This window comes from Grus americana, chromosome 1, assembly GCF_028858705.1.
Source record: "Grus americana isolate bGruAme1 chromosome 1, bGruAme1.mat, whole genome shotgun sequence".
Lineage (NCBI taxonomy): Eukaryota > Metazoa > Chordata > Aves > Gruiformes > Gruidae > Grus > Grus americana.
Genome location: NC_072852.1, coordinates 172,394,928 through 172,414,523, shown reverse-complemented (window position 1 = coordinate 172,414,523; position 19,596 = coordinate 172,394,928).

The window sequence follows — 19,596 nt, the reverse complement described above, 5'->3', positions numbered from 1 at the left end:
ACACAGGTATTTCAATTAGGCTTTAAAAATAATTATTCTTTCTTTATTAATTGTTTATAGAGCCTGTATGCCTAGTCTAAGGCTTCTGAACCACCCTGCCAGCCTTGGGGAATGTGGATTACCCTGCCAGCTCCATTAAGCACTGCAGTGCCTGAGTGGGGGACATAGAGGATGTAATAATGCTTTTAATTCTCATCAGTGACTGAAACATTGCGTATCATTTGGGTCACTCATATTGAAGAAAAATTAAATCAAGCCAGTAGAAGTGAAAATATAGTGAGTAGGTTGAGGAAGACAGAGAACCTGTCAGGCAGAGGGAGAGCACCAAGACATGGTTCTTTTTGCTTAATGAAATGAGAGCTGAGAGGAGTTAATACTTCTGACAGTAAATGTGAGGTGAGGAGAAAAAATATTTACATGCCTGGCATGTAAGTTCAATAAATGAATATAAAATGTCAGTAAGTAAATTAGGGCTGGAAATTTGAAAATTTTTCTCCAAGCAAGGAAGAGATTATTTGTCAAAAAAAAAAAAAAAAAAAAAAAGACATAGGAAACTCAAGTGGTTTGAAGATGGAAGGAGCTGCATTTATAGAAAATAAATAACAATCTTGCTTCCTATGGCAGGAGAGGAAATTACTTGGTGATCTAGGAATATTTTTCACCCTCATGTTCCCATCAATATTTTTCAATATCTTTTTTAATGCTTCAAATTCCCTCATGAATTTACTGGACAGATTTTTCCACAGCCTAGCAAGTCACAGAAGTGAGTTTCACATAATTTTACTCATGATCCGTAGTACTCCATTCTCTGAATATGTCTGTTTACTTAAATTGGATAGTAAAAATATAGGTATCACATTCTTGGCCATAGTTAAATAACGACCTCTAATATTTCATTGTAGTAAATTACCTTTGCCGCTTTAATTTTCCCTCATGTAAGGGAAAGAAAGAGAGAATCTAAAAATTTCCCTTCAACTATATGCATGAAATCCTGTTTCTAGTGAAGACAACTTTGTCTTCAGATGATGCAGTTGATTTAAATGAGGCCAAAGTCTTATCAGATGCTTTTGAAGTGCACCTCCACTGAAGATGAAATGTATTCACTTGATTTCAACGATACATATGTAGTTCAGAATTGATAATCAAAGGTGTTTGCGTACTGTTTTGTGCTTTATTATTACTGCTGTACTGAAGCTTGGAAACCATCACATTTGCGAATAGAATTCTTACTTGGCTAATTTATAAATGCTGAGATTTTCTGGAAAGCTGATAAAGTCCATATCTGCTTACTTAGGGTGGGGGACCTTTCTCAAAGACTTCTATCTCTTCAAAAGGACTGTTTCTTCCTCGTAAAGATTTTCATATCAACAGAGGTCACTAACCCCTAGATCATTTTGTGATTGAAAGGATGTTTGTTTTGGGAAAACTGGTTTCATGATGTCCAGGTTCCTGTTTTTTTTCAGATTGTGGTGCCCCAGAGTCACACTGTGCCTTTTTCCTAGATGAAATATTGTGAGAAATAGAAAAGGTGCATATATCTAGCAACTTGGGAAAAACAAAACAAACCCACAAACCCCCCAAAAAAGCATTTGTAGCATGAGTAAGGAGATGTTTTTTCAAGAAGAGTAGCCATGGACTAACTGAGGCATTGCCATGCAGAAAGCAGACCATGCCTTCTCTCTTCACTGCAGTTATTACTGAAATAAGACACAAGTAGGTTAGTCATGGGTTTTCTAAATTAATTTGTGCTGTTTCCACATTTATATTGTTGCAGCCATATTGAGATGTGTAGGCAGGTTGTGTAGGAGTATAAACTTGTAAGGAAAGAGGAAACAGAAAAGGGTGAGAAAGGCACACTTAAAAGCAACATTCATAGAATCATATAATTATTTACGTTGGAAAAGACCATCGAGTCCAACTGTAAACTACATAAAACCCTTCAAACCATATAAAACTCAGAAGCCCAGGTTGCTGCAGCTGAAAGAAGAGAGGACAGTCTAGTAATGAATAGAAGGAGAATTTGATAAATTCTGAGGTAGGCTAGATTCAGTTTAGTAGCAGCATATACTGCTTCAGTCACAATGACTCCGAATGTTTCTGTTATGGTATCTAATACTTTTTTTTAACAGCAGATCCTATCCCTAAGAAAATCCTGTATGAATTTTCTGGAAGCAGGTTCCTTATAAATGATCTGTTTCACACTTAAGCCAGTAGCTGAGAGTGAAGCTGCATGGTGCAGTACCACCAACCTTTCCTCACCCTAGTTTTAGTTGTATGGTCCTGCCTCTTGAGGCATCTCTGGCACTCGTGCAGCCCTGGTTCAAGTAGGTTGAACTAGCTTCCTGGCACAAAACAGTTCACTTTTTTGAGGGGGTGAGAGAGAGAGGGATGAGAAGGGGAGATGAAGTTTTCTGAAAGTTTAGCAAATTGAATTGTCTCTGTGAGTCCAATGAGGGCTGGAGTGAGCTCAAAATAAGGACAGAAAGGCAAAGTCAGGAGCCGAGCTGTTAATGGAAAGGATAAGTTGTTTTTTTTTTCTAATTTATAATGAAATGTTAAATCAGCTCAAATTGTATTGTGTAGCTTCAGCTGGGAAAACAGTACCCATTCAACAAACCCACATGCTTGAATTGTTCTAGCTCTGTGTGCGTCCCGGGGCTTTCTGACATGTTTTCATGAAACAATGCTGGGACAGTAATCACTGTCTTGCCTTCCTGCCCCTAGCATCCAACTTGCAGTGATTAGGTACTTCAACTACAATCAATTCACCTGTGTTTCAGACTGTCTGGTTCTTCTCTTGCAGATCTATTGCCCTTTGATAACATGAACTATGCTGGTTTATCATTCCAAATTGCTTTTCACATTTTATTTTCTGTCATACAAATGTAACTGTTTTACAGAATGAACAAAGATTTTCAGTGTATTTTTATAATGCTCAGTTACACTTACTCAGAGCCTATACTGAGTAAATATTAGATCATCTGGACTGTTATTAATACCTGCCAGCAGATAGCATTACACAGCAAAGTTTATTTTTCCTTAATCTTGGCAGTGGTAAGACAGACGGTTCAAGTTTAAGTGAAGAGTGAACAGAGGAAAGTAACACCTTTACTTTTTATAGCCACCCACTTCTATTTTCCTGTCTTTCGCATTTTCTTTGAGAGGTTAAAAGGGGATCTTTGTGCTCTTTACTATGTTTAAGTGTACAGTGAGTTGATAAAAGACTAGAAAGGACATTTCACGATCTATCAACCTTAACCTTCATGCCACTTGTGTGTTACAGTGTGGGCTTTGTAGTTATGTTTTGAAAGCAGAATGGTTTCATTGCTACCTCAGAGAGATAAAAGGCAGCCAGAATAAGATGTTATTACTGCAGAGTGAAAGATCAGCTTATCTATCAGTCACGATGCAAATGTATCACAAAAGGACGACAACAAACACCTGGTCAGAATGCGATATCACCAAGAGGTTCTTAAGCTTCCTTTTATGTAGTTGTTGCTACCATGTGATTGAAAGTTAGAAAATTTTCACAAGGAGGCTGAGACTTCTTGTGAAAGGAGGTGCAGCCTTTATCAATGTGTGCAAAGACTTGTGGAATAAACCGTTATGGGGGGGGAAAAAAAAAAGAAAAAAACAAAAACCAAACCCAAACCAAACCCACAAAAAACCAGAGAAAGACAAAAAAGCGATACTTTATGCAAAAACAACAGAAGCCGAGGCAATAAAGAATTTAATTGGACGTATTCGTTGTACTGGTAACACTCACTGTAGGTTCCCGCTCCCCTTTAGTCATTGGGATGTGGCAGTTTGGAGGGCTTAACAGCTCCCTTTGCTGGTAACAACCGAGAAGTGCAACTTGTGTGCCCGATCCCCGGTTCTGTTTGCTGCATCAGGCTTTAATTAGCTGCGCAGGCAATGTGTCCTGACTCCTGGTTTCAGTTATGATGTAGTAGATCTTTTCAATAATTCATCGACTCCAAGGAAAAGTATAGACAGAGCATCAAAAGAAACAAGGAAACAAATGAATCTAGTATAAATATACTAAATGAAATTAAGATCAAACCAAAACACGGTTTGATATAAACTTTCAGTAGAAGTGTATGACAAATAGAAAATCGAACAATTATTCTGTCTAAGATAGCCAAAATAAGACTGACTGAGAAAGGTAATTTTTCTAACACATACTACAACACAAAAATCTAGCCCATAGCCTATCCTCTTACCAGGAACCTTAAGCAGACCCAGAACCCTCACCCGAAGCCTTTCCCTAATCCCACAGGCTAAATCCTAAACCTCAAAGATGAGCTCCATAGCCAACCCTGGCCTGAAGGCAAACCCCTAAGCAGAAATCCTAATGAGATGGCTGAAGCCTTAGCCTTCCTAACCCAAGGTCATCACCCCTCTCTTCTAAGCCTCAAGTGCTACAGCCCCTTCCTAACCTTAGTTTGCATGTGTTAGGCCCCCAGGAAGCAGAAGAAGGGCAGGGGTTGTGAGATTGTGGAGTGAAAGCCTGGGGAGATGACTGTGATGGGCAAGAAAAACAGGTTTGTGTCAGGGAATTTCAATTTAACAAAACTTCTAATTACTGATTCTAGCATTAAAAAAATAAATGAACAATTAGGGAAAACACCTCAGCTTCCCTCTGGGCATCTCTGCTCTCCATTTTCATGCCTCCAGTCCATTTGCTGTGGTGTTACACTTAGTCCCTTTGGTGAGGCCATGGATGCTGCAGGAGATTGGGGTTGGTGTGTAGCGATTCCTTTTATTTTGCTGCTCCTTGTTTCTTACTTGACTGCTCCAATGTGGTTTTCTCCACCAGCCGCAGACCCTTTAGAGTCATACCTCCTCCTGAGTCTCCTCTCTGTCTCTGTTCAGTCTGATATTTGGCTCCAGCCCTTGCTCAGGCTGCTCTATTTCCAGCGCCTTCTCAAGCTGCAATTCTTCTTTGGCATTTCTCCTGCTCTGCTGTCCTCCTCAGGCACTTTCTTTTATGGCTTCTGCCTTAGCATCGTTGTCTCTTTCCTTATCTCTTTGTCTCAGCATTTATGACCTAATTTTTTTTTTAAGAGGCTCCAGAAACTCCTTCAATTGGTTCACTTCTGGCACATAACCCAAAAATTGAATCACTGACCCTCTGCCCTACCTAAAGCCCCTAACACAGCCCAGGGGAGCAGGGAGGTTATAGGATGGGAGAGGAAGAGGCAGATTAGAGAGCAAGTGCTTGGTTGTTGACTGTGAGAGCCACTCTGTTTCAGCAGCTGATTGTCCATGGGCAGGAGGAAGCTCAGTGAACAGAGCGGTGGGAGTTTGTGGACATAAGGAGGACTGAAGAGATGGTGATGTGTCTCAATCAGAGAACAAGAGATGACCTTCGCTAGGCCCTCACCCTAAGTCCACACAAGATCCCTCAGTGATACCAAAACCCTCAACCCTACCCTTAATCCTTACCCCAGTGCCTTTTTCTAATCCATAACCCCAAAATACATATCCAAATCCTGAACCCCTAATACCTTCCTCTATTCCTTACCTTAGGTTGTGCTTTTGCCATCATGTGCAACCATTAATACAGAATTTTCCTTAATATTTATTCTGAATATTTTTGAAATTTTTCTTTCCTAGGAAAAATTATTTCTGCTTTGATACAGAGGTAGAAGTGAGTGATGGTTCAAGTGATAACCACCTGTGGCTTGCACATAGTTCTAGGTCAAGAGAAACTATTTCACATAAAAATTTTCTGTGGTGCAGAAAGTTGTTAAAACCTATACAATAAAAGTTAACCAACATTTTTACAAAATTTTTGAGTAAAAAAAATTTCCCAAAGAAACTTAGAGGGCAAGCCGCTGCATCATACAGTGGTAGACTAGGAAGTCATATGGAGGTTTAAAAACACCAGAACAGTGAAAAGTTGTGTTCGTCCAGGTATATTAAGTTCTATGGTTACAGAGCACTCATTCTTTCACTGGGTTGTCATTTTACAAGTAGGTGGATTTCGGTTGGTGGTTGGAATCTGTATCACAAGTTCTGCTGTAAAATCAGGCTGACGCCTCTTCATCCTGTTCTTTGTGGAAGAGAAACCCAGAAGGGGCTATCAAATACCTGTGATTCAAGAAGGTCCAAAGCTGCAGAACTCTGGAAGGTGGCTGAGTACTCTGGGAGATGCATTGCTGCTCCCTCCTTAGCTCTTTGCCATATATCCACTCCTTTCTCCACTGTTGAAAACAGGATACTGGTCTAGAGGGACCTTTGGCATGAACTATGTCAAACATTTATCTTCTCTTGTGATTTTCTGAAGTGGATATATAAGAGATTTTATAGTCCTTCTTCTGCCAGATTCCAAGCAGTTTGTGGTATGCCAAACACCTTTTCTACCCGCAGACTTCCTTCCAAGGATGATAAAAATATTTCGGGATCATATTATGGTTTGAAAATAAGTTTAACAGCTTTTGATCGGAAACAGACTTGAAATACAAAATACTAGCTAATAATCAATTTACAATAAGCCTTATTAGCTGATATCATAAATTATATAATAAATATGGACTCATAATGTAAAGCTAAGCAACAGGTTTTGAAATTGTCTAAATATTACAGCTTCTCCCCATTCCCCTTAATTAAACCATATCAGGATCTTTTCCTTATCATAGAATCACAGAATGGTTTGGGTTGGAAGGGACCTTAAGGATCATCTAGTTCCAACCCCCCTGCCATGGGCAGGGACGCCCTCCACTAGACCACGTTGCCCAAAGCCCCATCCAACCTGGCCTTGAACACTTCCAGGGATGGGGCCTCCACAACCTCTCTGGGCAACCTGTTCCAGTGCCTCACCACCCTCACAGGAAAGAATTTCTTCCTAACATCTAACCTAAATCGACCCTCCTTCAGCTTAAACCCATTACCCCTTGTACTGTCACTACATTCCCTGATAAACAGTCCCTCTCCATCTTTCATGTAGGTCCCTTCAGAAACTGGAAAGCCACAATTAGATCTCCCCAGAGCCTTCTTTTCTCCAGGCTGAACAACCCCAACTCTCTCAGCCTGTCTTCACAGGAGAGCTCGATCCCTCTGATCAGCTTCGTGGCCCTCCTCTGGACTTGCTCCAACAGCTCCAAGTCTTTCTTGTACTGGGGCCCCCAGAGCTGCATGCAGTGCTCCAGGTGGGGTCTCACAAGAGCGGAGTAGAGGGGCAGGATCACCTCCCTCGACCTGCTGCCCTCCAGCATGTCGACCACACCACACAGCTTGGTGTCATCAGCAAACTTGCTGAGGGTGCACTCAATCCCACTGTCCATGTTGCCAACAAAGATGTTAAACAGTGCTGATCCCAGTACTGACTCCTGAGGAGCAACACTTGTCACTGATCTCTATTTGGACATTGAGCCATTGACTACAACTGTTTGAGTGCGACCATCCAGCCAACTCCTTATCCGCTGAGCAGTCCATCGGTCAAATCCATGTTTCTCCAATTTAGTGACAAGGATGTCATGCAGGAAAACATCAAATGCTTTGCACAAGTCCAAGCAGATGACGTCTGTCACTCTTTCCTTAGCCACCGACGCTGTAACCCCATCACAGAAGGCCACCAAATTTGTCAGGCACGATTTGCCCTTGGTGAAGCCATGATGGTTCCCATCAATCACCTCCTTATTTTCCCTGTGCCTGAGAATAATTTCGAGGAGAATCTGGTCCATGATCTTGCTGGGCACAGAGGTGAGACTGGTCGTCCTGTAGTTCCCTGGGTCTTCCTTTTCTCTATTTTTAAAAATGGGGATTATCTTTCATTTTTTTCAGTCAGCGGGAACTTCGCTGGACTGTCATGACTTCTGAAATACAATGGAGAGTGGCTTAGCAACTTCATCCGCCAGTTCCCTCAAGACCCGCGGATGGATCCCATCAGGTACCATGGACTTGTGCAACTTCAGGTTCCTTAGATGGTCTCGAACCTGATCTTCTGCTATAGTGGGTGGTTCTTCATTCTCCCAGTCCCTGCCTTTGCTTTCTGAGGCTTGGGCGGTGTGGCTAGAGCACCTACCAGTGAAGACTGAGGCAAAAATGTCATTGAGTACCTCAGCCTTCTCCATATCCCAGGTAACCAGGTGATCTTTTCCCTTACTGAGCTAGCCTTAGACTCTTCATTCTTCGTATCTTCCAATATAACCACTAGCCATGCTTTTTTTTTTTTGGTCTAAGTTCTCTCTGCGTATTATCTTATCACTGAGTGTTTCTGATGGCTAAAGTTTGCATCTTTTAATGCTTCTGTAAAGCTCATCATTTAAATTTGTCTTTCATAGCCCTCCAGGCATGAAAGTATTTTCTATTCCTTTGCATGTTTTACATAGCCCATTCTTCATAATGTGCTTGTCTGACTCTTGCTGGTAAATGCTTAAGATGGGACACAATGAGGTGCCTGTAAGTTAGGCAGGGAGAGGATTCAGCTCCAGACTTTTAGATGCTTCTGGCTCAAACACAAATCTAGAGCCATTTGAGATTCCTTCTTGGATCCCTTCCACCTGCCACTCCAGAAGAGCGTAGATTTTCTATACACTCTGTCATATTTCTCAGATTCACTTGGAGATCTCAAAGGTCTCAGGATGTCTACCCTTGGGCAACCAAATCAAGGCTGGTGGTACAGGACCCCCTGGCAGCAATACAAGCTGGGAATTGGTGGTTTAGGGAGCAACTCTGCAGAAAAAGCCCTGGGAGCTCTTCGGGACAGCGAGCTGAATATGAGTCAACAGTGTGCCCTGGCAGCGAAGACAGCCAGCAGAGTCCAGGGATGAATCAACAGAGGCACAGACAGCAGGTCCAGGGAAGGGATTACGCCCCACTTTACTCAGTACTCACTGGACCACAGCAATAATACTGATCCAAATAAACATCCAATAGAAGTTTTGGACCCCTCAGGTACCAGAAAGACATCTGTAAACCAGGACAAGTTAGGGGAGGGTCACCAGGATGATCAGGGCTGGAGCACTTGTTCTGTAAGGAGAAGCTCAGGGACCAGAGCTTGTTCAGCCTGGGGAAGATATGGGTGCAGGGGGACCTAACAACAGCCCCCAGTGCCTATGGGGAGGTCAATAACAGCCAGAGGCAGGCTTTTTATAGTGGTGCTCAGCAGGAGGATGAAAGGCAATGGGCATAAGTTGATAAAGGAGAGTTTCAGACTGAGCGTAATGAAAAACTTTTGTCCCCATGAGGACAGTCAGGAAGTAGAGCGGGTTACCCAGGGAGGTTGTGCTGTCTCCATTCTTGGAAGTTTACAAAATCTGACTTGATTAATCCCTGAGCAACCTTATAGCTGCCCCTGCTTTAAGCAGGAGATTGGGCTAGAGACCTCCTGAGGTCCCTTTCCACCTGGATTATTCTGTGATCCTATGCTTCTGTCTGAGACTAAGCTAGGGATTATATTTAATTATTTTAATCTGAACTCAGCAGCTCTCATTGCAGTCTAATACTATCTGAGCTGCTCTGGGGAGTCTCACCTGGCTTTCAGCTTCTTCTTCAGAAGGTAGTAGCTTTGCTCCACTTGCTCCTGGGTCACATCTGCTAGCTCCATGTGGTTGTCTGAGATCCAGTGGGCATCTAAATTGACACTAAATGTTGTTTGCAACTGAATCAAGTCACTGATCACCTGTTGCTACATTTGGAGCTTAGACACCAACCCACACGTAAATGTCTGCATAGACATCTAGCTTCATGTGTGAAAAGCCCAAACTGAACCCCAGCTGTAAATATTAAACCTAAATGCATCACATGAGCTAGGTATTTAAACTCCCAGCATAGCCAGTTGACTAAACTTAGCTGCCCAGTGCCCTTTTGGATACACTAGAGTATTTGAGACATTTCTGTTGGACTGTCAGGGACCCTGCGGGTGTCAAAAGGATTTTTGGAAGAGCCTGGTGTTTCTGGAGTGGAAGCTGGAGGCAAATGAGTATGCTCAAGGATGTCCAGGTGACACTGAATGAAACATGCCCAGATGTCCACATCTGGTGTACACACCATGTATTCTCTTTGTAGTCAGTGAAGAGAAATGTGGACCTGCTATCAGTGGTTCAGTTTATTTTAGCTGAGGTGTCCGCATTCAAGGTCACCAAATTTTTTGTCTTCCTTGCTGATGACCAAACTTCTGTGTATATCGGGCATATGAAAGTCAGCATTTGCTTTCACATCTACTAGATGTCATTTACATAAGGAGCCCCGTAGCATGCCTCATATGCCCTGTGACTACCTAACAGGTATCTTTTGCTATCTTTTAGTTTCCTTTGTGATTTGGTGTCACCTTTGTGTTACAAAGTGCATTTCATTTTTGGAAAATGAGAAAATCCAGGGAGAGGCTTTAACTATCGAGGACCAAGTAATAAGTACAGTGCTTGTGAATTCAGGTTGTGTATTCAGGCAACTAACTTTAGTAACCTATGTTAGCAAATTTTGCCCTTGAGCATTTCTTGAGTTGGCCCATGCCTGCCTGCAGTGAGATCAGCTTAGGCTGGTGTTACTATAAGCTAATCTCCTTAGGTTCCCTTGATAATCACTGAAGACTTACCTTGGCTGCCTATTTAGGGTAGGATAAATCACCTGTGGAAGTATTTATTTTCCCTTGTTGACTGAAAAGGAAATGGAGGACAATAAAGTCAGACTAACTGTGAGACACCCAAGTTAGATCTGAGGAACGCTTATGTTGCTTTTAAGCTTTTTTTGCTTAAGCCATTTATCAGGTTGTTGTGCTGAGGGACAGATGTTTCTGATGGGGCTTCCTCATCATGAAGAGCACTGTGCATTCTGCAGCATCATAGACCGTATTGTAATTGGTAGGCTGTTTATTATTAGTTCTTGTTTTAAATTAGCTATAAGCTGTTAGTTTGTGTCTTGCATATTACTTTCACAGCACTTACATGCCCCATCTGTGACTTTTTTCAATACTTCAGTGTTCTGCTGGCTTGTGCTCTTGCATTCACACTTAACTGAATATTTGGGGCATGCATTGTCCTGCAAACTGAGCTCTGTTTTCTTGCGTGCTGTTGTTAACACTATGTTTTGGTTAACTTTTTTTTTACAGTAGTGTAGAAATCATGTAATGGTACCTTCCTTTCAGAGATTTTTTTCAGAGTTGATCTTTGTACCACTAGATGGCAATATTAGGTAAACTACAATTATGTTTAAGCCCTAAATGTACATCTGTATCAAGACAATGGGAAACACGTTTCAAGAAAAACATTGCTGTATTTCTACACAGCATTTACTGTTGGAGATCTGTCATGACATAGGATAGGGCTTAAGCATAAGATACTCACTTTTCCTTGTAGAGGTAGGATTCCTTGTGATCATGTTTTATTAGGTGCAAATTACCTATCTGTGTTTTGTCTTTTCTTTCTCAGTTGTCAGGTATGTTTTGTGTGTAACTCTTTCCAACCTCTTCATATGTGGAAGCTCTTGTATTTATCTTACTGCTTTTTTTTTTGTTTGTTTATTCTGGTTTTGGTCTCTGTTTCTATTTTATACATGAATTCAAATCCTGCAGAAGAAAGCCAACTTCCCAGTGCAGCCCTATGGTTGTTGGTCTGTGGAAGGTATTTGTGGAATCGTGGAAGAAGACACAAAGAGCCTTTGCTACAGGGCTGTCTGGGCTGTCCTGCAGGAAGTAGTTCAACAGTGTTGTTCATTTTGTACTACTTTAGCTTGTATTTTCTTAACTTAGTTTGAAATGTTACAATTTGACACAGCTTAACAGTGAGGAGGTTTCATTCTTTGTTTTGTTTTTCTGCCCTGTTCCCCCATCTGGATCCAGTTTTTGTGGAAATATATATACGCACTTTTTTTTTGTTTTAAATAAATTACATTCTCCAGCTGGCTGTCCTGCCTGTCCTTTCTCATGGACTTCTGCCTGCCAAAACCTTGACTCCTGAATACTAGCCAGCTTACCAAGAATCTCCTCAGTCTCTCCACCTCTTTATAGCCATCTTCTCCTATGCGTATATATACAGACAGATGGAAGGTAAAAGATAAGCAGGGAGAAAACTCTGTGAAGAAGGGAAGGAGATGAGCAGAAGAGAGCTTTAAAGTGTACACACTTGAGCTGGTAGAAGTTAGGGGACATTTAAGAAGGCTGGAGAGCCATCAGAAAGTAATGATAAGGTCCTAAGATGAATCACGGGATGTCACTAGCCCTCAGGGGAGTATTCCAGAAGTCAACAAAGACTAAGAGAACATCAAAGAGGGTAACAAAGTGAAGGGGAGAAACAGAAATGCAGGGGGCTAACGGAGGAAATAGGCATTAGCTAGGTAGGACATTGTAAAGCTGGTCAAGAGCCCTGGACTCTTCCAGCATCAGGCTCTACCTCTACAGTGCTTATAAAATCAGAGGCCAGTGTGAAAACTCAAAGTTTATCTATGACACTGAAGCATGCAAGAGCAAAAAAAATTAGCACTTTTCTCACATGCAGATTGTGATTCCACTTATTCTACAGTAAAAATATCCCTTCATTGAGAGGTGTTCTTTTTAAACCAGATTATAGCTGGTTTAACCAGAACTGCTGCTAAGTGCACCACAAATCAGCTCTATCAGCAAAGACAGATAGAAAAGTGCAGGACAAGGTGGGAGCCAGTCATTGACACCGAAAACCTCGTTTCTGTCATTGCCAAACTCCAGTGTGGACCTGCAGCCTGAGAGGGATAATTCTGCAAGGCTTTCTGCTGTGTTACTTCTGCACTAATTGTAAACCACAGCAATCGCCACAGTTACAGGTTTGGAAAAAATATACAAGGTACAAAGAAACCTTTGACAACAGGTTTGACTATTTCTCTAACTTGCTGGCCTAGTCAAATCTTGTGTTGTTATCTTTTCTTTCTGGTCTTTTCTTGAATAGTACTTGGGTTATTTCATAAGCACCGATCAAGAAATGCACTGAATCCTTCACTCGTCTGTGATTATTGATACCCAGTCTGTTCAGCTGTTTCCTACAAGGCCCAGGAGCAAAGGAAGTGTTTTCCAGCAAGCAACGGGTGAACATGTGGTGAGCGCAGCTGTGGGTCGTGGACCTCTGAACTTTGGGCCACAATGTCAGCTGCAGGGCTGTCACTGGTAATAATCTGCCAGGGGCAGCTCAGAGAGCTTTGTCATTTTTTGGTGAAGAACAGATTTTTTTTTTTTTTTTTAATTTTTTCCCCTCATAAGGCAATTGGACAACTTTTCACCTGGGACAAAGAAATATGACAGATTTTACCACATGAGGGGTGTTCAGTGGCTGAACTACTTCAATTTAGTTAACTTTTTAAAATTTGGCCTGATCACTTATGATAACAATGCTTGGTGTCTGCTTAGGACGTACATAAAAAGTGTGTTGGCTAGATATGGCAACTGAACGTGCTGAATATGCTGCGTTGTAGAATTCATGAAAATCCTGAAAGACTAACTCTCTCAACAAACTAATACTGTGTCTGGTAAGTGTCCTGATATGAGAAGTAAATCAGAGCATTTCACTGTTTTGTTTTTCGCTAAAGACCTGTCCTTTTTCTCAGCATTTCTTTAGCTCACCTCTTGGCAGGTAAGCTTTTCCTTCCAAGTCAAGAAACTCTACATGTCAGGACTCTATTTTGCACAGAGGAACACAAGACAGAGGAAGGTAATTTTTTAGTAGAAAGCCTTGATTCACCAGTAGCATACACGTCCCAGGACCTACACAGGAAAGAGTGAAGTGTTAACAACCCTCTTTGGATTTCTATGGCCACCAATGCCTATGTCACCAACTTTTTAAAAACACCTGCTCAGTTTCTGCTTATCCTGTTTGACTGACTGCACCTCCAAGTGTGGACACTAAGTCCAGTGAGCTCTGACAGTGCATTTGCTCTTTGGACACCCTCAAATTGCCATTCAAGTGGCCACACCAGAGATTCTCTCTTTTTACATGCTTCGTCTTGCTTTTGTGGGAGATTTCCAGGTCTTCCAGGTCTTTTAGGTGGCCTCTGATTTGAGAAACCATATTGGGCTAGCAGGTTAGGATACATGAAATGCTCTAGCACCTTGGCCAGATTCTGCTGCTTCTGTAATCAGTGGCATATTACTACAGTAGAAGCCAGTAAACATGAGTAAAGGTGAAAAAAACATTAATCCATTACCCACTAGTTTCCCCCCCCTCACAATGTTTATACAATCCTTAGCTTTCATGGGAGAAATAATGCCTGTTGGAAAATGTAATTTAAAAAAATATTATGGCAAATAATGTGCTATTTCTAATAGTTATTTTACTAGAAAATCTCCACATTGATTTTTCTCTTTTTCTTCCATCTTCTATGAAGCCAACTATAACCAACTACACAAACATAGAAAGCTTTCTTTTTTGGGGTGAATCCTCCAAGCAGAAATAAAATTGCATTGAGGTTTGAGTTTTATCTCCTAATTAAAAAGAAAAAAAGTGTTTACTTGTCTCATTCTTAGGAAAATTCATATGTGAACTGATTTCCACTGTTTCCAGCCCATTTAAGCACATGCTTCCTGATAAGCGTGCAATTGTGAAAAGGGACGGTGTGGGAGGGGGAGGATGGTATTTGCAGCAGTGTGAAGATATTTTATTACTGCTAATCCATCAGCACATCACGTTCTCACTGCAAGCAGCCCATTAACAAAGATGCTTGGTGCAATTAAAATGAAAGTACATTTTGGTGTGAGACAAATGTCTGTATAAAAATATACATATGAAATAAATATAAAAAAATTACAATAATCAAGCACATTTCATGTAGTTTCTGTGTGAGTACAAATAATCACTTCATTTTTTTTCCCTGTGTATTTTTTTAATCAGCCTAAGGCACAGTGGGAGGTATTGCTTCAGCTTTCCAATAAGGAAGAGGCCAGGATTAAGGGGGGATCTGCCTTCAAAGCCATGCTAAGGTCCAGAGGGAGTCTCCTCCTGGGGTTTTGGCATTGGAGGGTCTTTGAAGTTTTTTGGATTTTTACTTACCAGGTGGTCTTAACTCATAGCAGCGTCTCCTCTGAGCCGCAGTCGCACAGCACAGCAGGGAACCTACCTGCTTCACTTTCTGGACTAAAGAAGCCACAAGAAAAATTATACTTTTGCAGGATGGTTATATCTCTTATGGGAGCACAACAATCCCTGGTTCAGAACCTGATATGAAATAGAAATATCTGCCAGATAGCAGAAAGTCTGATTCAGTTAAAAAATAGCGTTTAACAGGAGAAGAAAGAGCTATCTGAATCCAGCCATTAGATGGCAGAATTGATCAAGCAATAACCTAATTTATAGTGCTGTGCAGTGTATGCCCAAAACCAGATGGTTTAAAGAATAGATACCAAGTAGCAGCTGGTGCTTGTACATATTCCCAAAATACCGTACCTGGCCTACCTGCAGGCACTTTGAACTAACAGAGACCACAGTATTTGTATATCATTTCCAGAAGCAGCACTTTGGGGACTGGGGATCAGAGCATCAATCAATGAGCATTGCTGGATCTTTTCTAGACATGTGCCTTTGAAGACCTATACCTGTGTAAATATTGACCATCATGATGCTGTCTGGCTATACATTTGTGGCGATAGCACAGGTACAATCCACGTGTGTGTTTCCCTAAATAACATTGTTTTGAGAGGTATCTGTTCTGAAGTGAATCTGCTCAGCCAGCTTTTAACTGCAGTTAGTTTCTTTGGGCATGGGCAACTGCATTAAATTACTTATCATTGGCAGATCATTACCAGCAGTTAAATTTTGTGGGAAGTCGCTGCTAAAATTTTAGACATTATTTTGTAACCGCAATACCTTCAGATAAAGTTGCACAATACTACCAAATCTAACAGCCCTCAAACCCACATAATTTCATTACTTCTTTCCTTTTTGTGAGAATAACAAAAATGTTATTTTTTAATCAACCTGCTGACCCCAGTAAATTATTTCAGCATTAACTTTTCTAATATTCCTCTTGCCATCAAAATTCCCTGTAATCTAATTGCTGTTCCCAAATGATACACGCCTCTAGCTCTGGATTAAGATGTCTTATATTCTTCCTTAGTGCCTAAAGACAGTATTTCATATTGCCTACTTCACACTAAGCAACACTAGAGAAAGGAACTTAAGCAGAATTTAGATCATCTGCAGCTAGAATTATCAATTTTGTGTGCAGAAATAATATTGACAGGTATGCCTCTAACTGGTTGTTCATACAGATGTTTAAATATGTTACATCCATATACGTGATTGGCTTGAAAGAAACTTAAAGGATTTCAGCTCTTTCTCCCAGGATTCAAACTGGCATATTAATCCCTTTCTTTCAAACTTTCATCAGATGTTTGTTATCTTTCCTTTTTTTTTTTTCCTTCACCTACAAGTGCATACAAATTCTGATAATAAACCAGTCTATATTTCACAATTGACTTAAATTTATTTCTTCTTTGCAGGGATATTGGGAGTCATACCTCCTAACATTAAGTATCTGCTTCTGAACTTGTCACCTGGGATCCCTTTATAGTCAGTGGAAAGCAATAGTCAGTTCTAGAGGCAATTCATCCCATCTATTTTAGATGTCTGCTTTAGGATTTGTCTGCTCTAGAAGTGATGATTTCTCTCCAGTGCCTATAAAAGGAGCCTGGGGGGACTTAGCTGAGATACAAATTGCCAGTCTCAACATTTGGTCAGGTAAATCCCATGCTGAGACAGTCTAATGTCTTGCAATCAGGACTGCGATATTTTGCTACCTGCTTGGATAAGAACCAAATGAAATCTGTATCTGTTTTGCTACGCAGAAGTAGATTGTGAGGGGCATAATCCACCAATGGCATGTTTTTTAAAGGTGACCAAAACACTTCTATTAATAGACTATACTAATCAGGATGCTAACGTGTATTTATGTTAAGAAAGAGTGGTGGGGAAATCACATCAATTAGCTGAGAAATTCTCAGTTAGGAAATGTAAAACAGGGATTAAAAGTAAATTGTAATAAATAAGCTGGATACAAATGGCTGTATCAAATTGTACAAATGGTTTTGTACAATTTGTTTTTTATTTGACTATACAGTGATCTCATTTTCACTTCACTGAATAAATGATCTGACCAAATCTGCTAGGCCTAAATTTTAAGCTGAAACAAGCAATAAGATAAATAGCTAGAAACCCACTTATTAGCTTTAGTATATTTGAAGGACCACTCTCTCTCTTGATATTTGGTGTGAATAACAGTAACACTATAAATCTAACAAGTGTGCAAGTGGAACAGCGTCCCTAGCAAATTCTGTTATGACGTTAAGCTCTTTCTTCACAGGTCTCATTCCCAGTAGTTTTGAGCAACTCAGGAATAGACCTATTTATCCTTTCTTCTGTGTTTTTGTGCGTTTTGTTTTTATAACCGCTAAGAAATGCTTTGCTATAAAGAAGATAAAAAATTGATTTTTTAAAGCTTACTTTGGCAGTATTCCTTCTGCTAGTATGTGCCATACACATTGCATCAGTACATGATGAATTTCTAAAGATACACTTTAAATCACCAAGACTTCTTAAGTATGTGGAATCCTAGTTCTTCACTTAATTATATTCCCTGCTAGTTTTCTGGTCAATCAACAGCTGCCAACAATGTGTATCCATTATGAGATATACTTGTCTTACAAACATATCTACTAGTCTGATGTAACAGAGGAGCTATGATGTATAAAAGTGTTACAATCAGTTTCAAAGGAGCATCAGAAGTATTTTTGACTGGCATTCTGCATGTATGATAATGGGCTGCTTCAAAGGGAACAGAGAATGTCCAGTGAGTCTCTAATAATACCATGAGAAAACATCTCCAGTAGATGTTTGTATCAACGGTTAAACACTCCCCCTCTATTTTCATTTCCTTCTTGATGTATGATATTCTTATAGACCAACCTGAAATGAGTTAACACTAATTTCAATATTTTTGAGTCTCCCACATTAGGTGATCTGGAGGGCTTTATCAATTTTTTTTGATATGGTAAGTCTTGACTACACTATTTTCAACACTCTTTATTAATTTCTGCTTCAATTCAGCTCCACAGAAGGTTACAAGTGTCAGTAATTTGTTTCTTGTTAAAATAATTAGAATAATACTTTCTGCTCTCAACATTTTGCAGCCTAAGGACAGCATAGGACCACTCAGTTTAGCTCATTGCTTCAGGTAGCTGATATGTGAAATTAAAGAGTAAGCCATGTTGATTGGACCCACATGGATATATCTTCCTCTGGGCTGATGAACTGAACTGAACTGAACTTTTAGAATTAGTGTTGAAATGAATAGTCACAGTTTCAAATTCAAAATACCTTTCAGATACTCCCTGCAATATTCCCTGACAAGTGTCTTTTTAAGGGGCATTATTGATATTAAAATAAAATTTCAAAGTTGGTACATGTAAGGCTGTGTAGAGAACAAATAGTCTTTTAAACATTCACTTTCCTGTGAATGATATATGCATCCTTTAGTTTATCTTAATAGTCAAAGTTTTCATAGTTATTTGTGCTTTAAGATATTTTGGAATATTTTTTATAGATAAAATATAATTATTCAAATTAAAACAACCCATAACATTGAAGAAGTAGAGACAGCGAGACAGTTTTATCGACCTTCAACAAGAAATGCATCTAGATAAGCACTGACTCTAAGAAAAAAACCTTTAGCTAATTTTGGCCTGCTTAAAATTCCCGTGAGTTTTATGGAATGTCTCAGCCTAGAGACACTGGCACTAACCAACCATGCGGATAGACATTATAATTTTATTGCTACTGAATGTAATGAAAGGTCTTTTTTTTTTATTCACAGCTGCAGAGTACTTCTCTGCCTCAGAGCTTTATATCAGGTACAGATTTTAAGAAACTTCATTGATTTTAGTGGATTTATACTGGAGTTATGTACATATAAATTCATCCAGAATTTGTTCGTACTTTTAAAATCCATTCACTGTGAACAGTTAAAGGTTCCCAAAACCTTATTGAATTGTATTTTTACAAAGCAAGCAATTACGTTCAACACAGTCAGAGTATACAAAGAAGATTGCTGTATAGTGCTTCTTTTCTCTGATACAAAGAAGTATAGCAGTTCTGTGGCACTCGCTCATATTTATATCTCTGTTGAGGAAATACAGACAAGTTCATCCCCAAAATGCTGTGGCCAAAGTCCATTCTTCTGCACAACAACAGGCATTTTATCAAAAACATTATTAGAAAGGGTGACCAAATGGGATATCATCCAAAGTAGCAAATAGCCTGTCTTACACTTCATATTTCCAACACTAGCATATGTTAATGCCACAAGTGTACTAATTGTTCCCTGGGGGATACTGGGTGCCAGCAAGCTGTAGCAGTGATAATTGTGATATCTAAGCTATGTGGAAGATACACTGACAACATATATATGTATAGGATTGTGAATACTCTGCCTTGGTACTCAGGTTAATAGCTGAATCACTTTATTTAAGAATGTCTCTGAAGGGATCTCTTGTTCATTACTGGATATGATTCTTCTTTATATTACAGTGCTGCTTGTTTTCATGATTGATTATAACCAAATAATAAATTTCTGGTCAACTTATGCTGATACCATCAGCTACAACTTGCATTGCACAGTCCATAACACAACTCTTATGAATTT